This window comes from Phaseolus vulgaris, chromosome 2 (genome assembly GCF_000499845.2).
Source record: "Phaseolus vulgaris cultivar G19833 chromosome 2, P. vulgaris v2.0, whole genome shotgun sequence".
Lineage (NCBI taxonomy): Eukaryota > Viridiplantae > Streptophyta > Magnoliopsida > Fabales > Fabaceae > Phaseolus > Phaseolus vulgaris.
In genome coordinates this window covers 13,400,853-13,408,752 of record NC_023758.2, presented here as the reverse complement: position 1 = coordinate 13,408,752, position 7,900 = coordinate 13,400,853, and the positions used below count along the sequence as shown (strand labels likewise).

At 32.7% G+C, this 7,900-nt stretch overlaps 1 long non-coding RNA gene across 1 annotated transcript; it reads right to left on the bottom strand.

The window, feature by feature from the left end:
• Positions 1-3,464: 3,464 nt before the first annotated feature.
• On the bottom strand, positions 3,465-6,354 carry LOC137810738 (uncharacterized). The gene is made up of 2 exons (XR_011080959.1): positions 4,063-6,354; positions 3,465-3,904 (listed from the first exon to the last, which is right to left on the bottom strand). It is a non-coding gene; the product is annotated as an uncharacterized lncRNA (long non-coding RNA).
• Between the last annotated feature and the right edge of the window lie 1,546 nt (positions 6,355-7,900).

The following is a 7,900-nucleotide window of genomic DNA, read 5'->3' as shown; positions in this document are numbered from 1 at the left end:
TTTCCTAAAATGGACAAATATGTCCATAAACCTTTAAGTCAATTATTTTATTATATATCATTTTTAACTTTTTCATACATTATATAATAATAATAATAATAATAATAATAATAATAATAATAATAATAATAAAAGACCATAAATTACACTAGACATTATATTGTTTAATATTTTTCAACCAAATTATTTTCTTACAGTTTTTATTAAATTAAAATTTAATAGATCTTATATATAAAATTTATATTAATCTAAAATTATTTAATTCATTTTTAAACATTGAAAAATATAAATTATTTAATTATCATTGTTTAATTTTGGAAAAATTTAACATAAATAATTATAATAATATGAATTTTCAATTTAGGACTCTTCCCCTCTCTGTGTCTGAATATATCTATACATGATTTCTCTTTATATAACCATACATAAATTTTTTTTATTCTACTCTTATCTAATGTATTTCATTTAAGTAGTACAATAAATGAAACAACACATGTATTTCATCAATAAATTATATATTGACTTCAGTTTTCATCCGATTTACAAGTAATTTATTTTTAAAATCATTACAAAAGAATTATAAAATAAAAATTAATTTTAAAAATAAAAATAATTAATTGTTATAACGATTAAATATTTTAAAAACTAAAAATAATTTAATTTTTAAATTAATTTCTATTATTATTAAATAATTTTTAAATTAATATTTAATTAACTATCAACATTTTAATATCATAATTTAAAATTTGGTAGCATATGCATTTACTATTCGCATTTTGTACTATTGTTCCTCTCAATAAATCATTTTCACTATGTGCTGCTATATAGTCCTATGAATTACAAGGCTACAGCATATGCATTTAATGTTAAAACTGTGCTATAGTTATTTTAATAACCCATCATTAATGGTGTCTTCAATCCAACTTCTTATAAAGCTGCTAGAAGAACAAATGTCTGGCAGTGGAGAAAAAAAAATTCATAATCAAAACAGAAATTTCGATTTATGATTTTTCCTGTAGATGCTGACAGATTCAGAAACCAACTTTAATGGCAGAATAATATTGGTTACATTTCAATGGAGAAGATCAACCTCATTTTTCCTTTGTAAAAAAATTTCAAAACACTCACTCTTCACTAATTGAAAATATATTTATTATAAGCATGTGGAGTGGTACATATTAGCTGCATTTTTCGCGGTGTGATTTTTGTTCTATATTTCATAGATATGCATGCATGACACCTGGAACAATATAATAATATTATAGAAGAGACAATATAATAATATTCAAACACCTATGCTCAATTCAACGTTAACAACCTAAATTTGATTATCTTATATATATCGTTCATATATATTCGGTTGATCTTATCCGGATTTCTAACATAAGATTTTTGGATGCAACTAATTAGTTAATCTTATTATGAAAAATATTTGGATAACTTTGTGAGATTTGGAGACATAGAAGTATTTTCTCTGACATTGATTCAAGATTGGCCTTGGATCAATTTAAAGATATCATCAGTAAGTTTAAAGATAGTATGAAAGACTCTAATCTCTAGTCGATGTGAGATCTCCAATAGACTCAAAATGGCCCAACACAAACACTCGTCAGGATAGACTCAAAATGGCTCTGATACCATATTACGAAGTAGACTTTAAGCCTAACTCAACCCCATAAAACCGGCTCAATGAGGTAGGTTTGCACCCACTTATATACTATGAATGACTCTAATCTCTAGTCGATATAAGATCTCCAACAAATATCAACTACTCACCTTCAACTTAATTTCTAATTTTGTATTTTTTATTAAATATCTCATGGTGATTTTAATAGTTGAATTGGGTCAATTTGAATTAGAAATTGTGATGAAAAAAAATAAAATTAAGTGATTTTTTCTTACCGATATGAAGGTAATCTCACAATATTATAGTTTTCTGTTTTTTTGTATTTTCGAGAATTTCTCTACTGCTTACATAAGCTGAAAACATAAGTGAAATAATAGATGTGCAATAAATAAACCATGCATACATAAAGATCTTTTTGGTTAGTACATATCTAAACTTATTGAAATTATTCCACAAATTAAAAAAAATGAAGATACATATCTTTAAAAAAAATAAAAAAAAATAAACTGTTTATTTGATCTCTAGTCGATTACGTGACACTATATATTTATGAGTGATCCGATAACGAATGATTTGATAGATTCAATAAACTCTTAATAGAATAAATTTTAAATGATTTTAATACTATTTTAAGAAGTGGATTCTAAGTTTAATCAAACTTTAGAAAATTGGTTTGAAGGTAAAATTTACACCAACTTATATATTATGAACTAGTCTTATATCTAATATATAAAATCTTAAAAGAAAAAATGTTTTTATATATGATTTTTAAAGTAATGACACTTGGAAGATATCATTAATAGATCCTAGTTTAAAATATATGTATTTATAAACGCATTGAAAATAACTGAGACTTTGGTGAATGATTTCTATAATGGGGTTGCAATCCTCGGCGAACATACATTGAAACAAAGGAAGAATGTGTAAAAGGCTATGATGTAAAAAATAACGATGAAGATAGGGTGTTTAGACGTACAGTGTATGTAGTAACTAATAAGCCTCAACAGACAGTAACTCATGCTGATTCATATAGGAAAAGAAAATGACTGAATAAGAAACACCATAAATAAAGAGCTCAACAAGTAGATGACTTCATTGCACATTGAATATGTGCAAGTTCGTAGTGGTTTTTCTCCACACTTCCCAACGATTTCCCCGATGTGAACAACTCATCACAGATAACTGGCTTAACAGCACAGTAAAATGTTTGAAGGCCATCTATGCTTCAAAAATAAGAAGATAGAGGAGGGAAAAATGTAGATGTGACGTCTATTTAATAAGTATTATGATGTGTCTAAAATGGCTGAGACTGAAAAGGAAAGAGTGTGGATTAAGTGTAAATAAGCTGAGTCGTTATGGATTGCCTATTGAAGTAGAATTACAAACCTTTGTATCTGCTTTCTGTTTTCAGGTTAGAATTTCACTGTATTGGCAGGAACCAAAATCTTATTTCTTTTAGGAAGGAAATGTGGATAGCTAGTATTTGTGTTAAAAAATATGAGTATCTGTTAACTTTTTGTTCTAATTATTTTGTTTTCAATATATAATCCCTTTTGCTGAAAAAAAGACTGTTAATACTGTGAGAGTGTTCTATTGTTACTCTGGTCCTTCAAACTTTGGACTCTCTCTCGATGCTCAAATGAACAGTACTCTTGAAGTTATAGTTGTGATCAATGATTAAGTAACAGCATAGATGATATAGAATGGTTAGCAGAGAGAACATCTTTGATTTTATATGTCATTTGATTGGTAAGAAGCAACTTTACTAACAAAGTGAGAAGAGTTTTTAGAGAAGAAACCCTGTAATAGAAGTAGATTGAAAGAAACCTATTACTACTTAAAAGAAAAAGAGATGAACTCTATTATTTACACACTTAAAAGAAAGCATTTTGTTTGAATGATCATGTAGCACTAGAAAGAAAATTGTCTGAGGCTGAATACTAACAATTTTCACCACAGAATACTTTTTTTGGGACGTGATTGTAGCAGGCCACGTGCGTAGACCCGTGATGTGCAGTGGTGAAGAAACATGGCAGGCCCAACGGTTGTTCATGGCCAACGTAGCACAACCATGTTATTTTATTATTCTCGTAATAATGCAGGAGGATCTGACACTGACGGGTATCTGTAACCCTTTGAGAACCCTATGATTTGTTTAAAAGCTTTTTGCTACAAGAGAAATGGTGCTTAAGCAAGGACTGTGATCACCTTTTCTGATATTTTTCTTTCTCATTCTCTTTGTAGTGCCAAGAGGACCCCAATCAAAACCTTGCTACCCTATAACACATGCACAACAAGAATCACTATTCATAGATGTTGTTGTAATTCATAAAAATATTGAAGTACTTGAGAGTTGTTCCAGCAATCAACTTAAAAGGGGTCCTGAACATATAATACAATTGTGGGAACAGAAAATGGAAGAAAAATCCTAGTACCTCCAAAGCTAGTTGTTGATCCAGCCGCGTCATTGAAGCAAAATTACATTGCATTTTGGCACAGTATTCCGTGCCCGTGATGTGACATGTCCTTGTTATAATTGGTAATGAGATGAGGGGCATCATGGCTTCTCGCAGTTACTAGTGCCAACTTCCATCAAATGCTTCAAGAATAGCATCAGATATCAGATACAATCATAAAATTACTCGACCCTACTTCATTTTTTCTGTCTTCTCTGTCAAACAGGAACCAACAGTAAATAATTCCCATCATTTTCATAATTCTTAGGCTAAACAACCACTCATTTAGTTCTTAGTCTAGTTATCTGTATGTATGTTTAATTATTCTGAAAACTTTAAAATTCAGTCTTTATATATTAATCAAACGTTAAGCAGGTTTTAAGAATCATTTCTGACTATAATTTTAGATTCAACGTCAAACTTTTTTAATTTTAATCCTAATTGTATTCTTATTTCTTTACATTTTTATATGTAATTTCTTGCAATATAAAAATAATATGATCCGTATTTGTAATATAAGAAAGCACTTTTTGACAGTGTTATTAAAAAAAATCTAAATCACACATAGTGTATACAGATAGAAAACAATCTTCCTTACAAAAAATCAGTTCTATAAGATTGATTTAAGTCTAGACTCAAAGTTCAAGAGTATCCTAGATATATTAATTGGTTAGTCACTATATACTGAATAGTATAGCAGTGATTATTATTGTAAGATAATTTATTGAAAAGCTAAATAAAAATCATATCAGCATATAGATGAAACTTATCAAAAGTGTATAAATTAATGAGATAACTTTTCAAGGATGTAAAACAACCGAAAACAATGATAAATTAATGATTTACCTTATCTGTATGTTGCATAAAGTTAATTTGAAATGGTTACAGGATAACTGTGAGTGGAAAAATTGGATAGGGTGAAAAAGAAACAGGGTCTGAATTTAACTTACTCTACGGACTGCCATGAGAATTATTGCTACTTTGCTTGGAGATAGTACTCCTGCAATTTCATCTAACTGGATACAAACCCATTAATAGTTGTTAAAACTTGGCACCAACCTGTCAGTAACCTCGTCCACTTGTGACCCAGATGCTTCCATCAACTACAACATCTTAAACTACTATTATGTCATATGCTCATATTAATTGTGTTCACATAGCATCATCAATTACATTATTACATCCAAGAGACAGTCAATTCCTCACTTGGTTTTCTTTACAACTTATACACAAGGACCAACCCAGTATATATATCGTAATAGAAGATGAAACTAATGTAATAATAACCCTTCTGGGAGGGAAAAAACAGAAAGAAGAAAATTATGATTAAAGAAAGAATCATGACCGACACCAGAAGATTATAGTGAGAAGCAAGACCACATGTACATATATTGAATTCCATGAAGAAACACATGGATACAGGTTGGAATATATAACTAAAAACAAACAAAAGCCTGATTTATTTCATTTTTTCAATATTATTTTTCAACCTTTCACCCATTATTGTCAGCCTTTTGCAACTAGTTAAAAACTTCTCTCAACCATATCAAACTATTCTCAGTTTATCTTACAATCTTCTTAATTATATACCTATTTTAATGCATTTTCTTTTATCTTTACTTTAAATCAAGTTTCAACACATGTAACATTACATCACAATTTCATTCTGGTTTGTAAAAAGGCAGAGGGAGGAGAATCTAGTTACTTTCTTCTTTCCAATATCAGGCCATGTTACAATCCTCAGCTTCATAAAAAGAAATAATCAATTATTCTTTTCATGGAGAATGAAACGGCCCAACTAATTCTTACAAAAAGGCTCAATGTAATCTTTCGAGCATATTTTATCTTTCATTAATTAATAATAAGAAATATGAGTGAGCTAGGTTCTAGACGGAAATTGTTAGGAATATGTTATTGTTTCTGTTTTTTGCATGACAGTGATATACTATAGGGTATTATCCATTTTAGTAATCTAAGAGGGGAACATGAATTAAGTCTATTTGTATTTCTCTCTTGTTCAGAGAGAATGCTCTCACCTCAAATCAAAAGCTAATATTTGAACAGTGAAGGTAAGGTGAGAAACAGTTGCTTCTGTTTTATTCTTTATGGTAAATACTGTGATTTTGTGCTATATATGATGCTATATGTGATTGATTATCTTATCTAAGCAAAAAAATTCAAATTACAAAATTCAATCTATAATTATCCATATTCATATTAGTTTTAATTCATTTAAATGAATTTATTTCAAATTCAAATTCATATTTATGGATTTCAAATCCAATCCATTTAATTGAATATGGATTAGATATAAATTGAATACATTTTTAGATTATCCAAATTGCATTTTGGAATGAATTTTGACTTGACCCGATCCAAGTTAAGTCAAGACAATCCAGCCGATGTTGAGCTGAGCACGCCTAGGCCATTGTCGAGCCGTGCATTCCTGAGTCGATGTCGAGCCGAGATGGCCCGGCCGATGTCAAGCCGAGCTGGCCTGGGCCAATATCGAGTCGAACAAGCCCGGGCTGATGTCGAGTCGCCGGGCCCACGCCGATGTCGAGCTGAACGGGCCATGGCAATGTTGAGCTGAGCAAACCCGTGTCGATGTCAAGTCGAACGGGCCTGGGCGAATGTTGAGTCTCCCGGGCCCAGGCCGATGTCGAGTCTCCCGGGCCCGGGTCGATGTTGAGTCTCCTGGGCCCGGGCCAATGTCGAGCCGAACGGGCCCAGGCCAATGTCGAGTGGAGCGAGCCCGGGTCGATTTCGAGTCGATTGGGCCCTAGCTAATGTCGAGTTGAGCGGGCCTAGGTCGATGTCAAGCCGAGCAGGCCTGGGCCAATGTCGAGTCGAACGGGCTCGGGCCGATGTTGAATCATTCAGGCCCTGGCCATTGTCGAGTCGTCTGGGCTGATGTTGAGCCGATTGGGTCCTGGCTAATGTCGAGCCAAGCAGGCTAGGGCTGATGAAAAGCCTTGTGGGCCCGAGCCGATGTGGAGTCGTCCGGGCACGAACCGATGCGGAGTTGTCCGGGTCCGGACTGATGTTGAGTCGTCCGGGGCCGGACTGATGTAGAGTCGTTCGGGTTCGAGTCGATGTTGAGTCGACCGGGCTCAAGTCGATGTTGAGTGGAACGGGCCCGGGTCAATGTCGAGACGAGTGGGCCCGGGCCGATGTCAAGCTGAACGAGCCCGAGGCGATGTCGAGTCAAACGAGCTTAGGCTGATGTCGAATCATCCAGGCCTGGGCCCAGGCCATTGTCGAGTCATCTGGGCCCAGGCCGATGTTGAGTCGTCCGGGCCCGGACCGATGTCGAATCGAGTTGGTCCGCATTCAGGTTAAGTCGGCTTAGACCCGGTTCAAGCCAAATTAGTATGTGCCCATATCAAAATGAATTTAATGTAATTGACAAAGTGGATTTAATTTAATTAATTAAATGGATTTAATCTAAATTTAGTCCACTTTAAATGAATTTAAAAAGATCCATTTAAATTTGATCTAATTAAAATGAATATGGATTTTAAATTCAATCCATTTATTTGGATTTCGAAAAATCCATGACGACCCTAATTTTATCCAAATACACTATTCGATTCTTTTTTTTCTTTTGGGATAAAAAGACTACCGATGCAACCCCTTTTTTGGTTCTACACTTCTTTGAGTAATATCAGTTCATTACACAACTTCAAAGATGAAACTTGATACAACATTGTATATGCAGGTCAGTTCTACTCGTTCAAGATCAATTATTGAGATTATATTTTTCAGAAACAAAAACAAAAAATATGCAAAGACTATTCTTGCGCATTAGCATCGA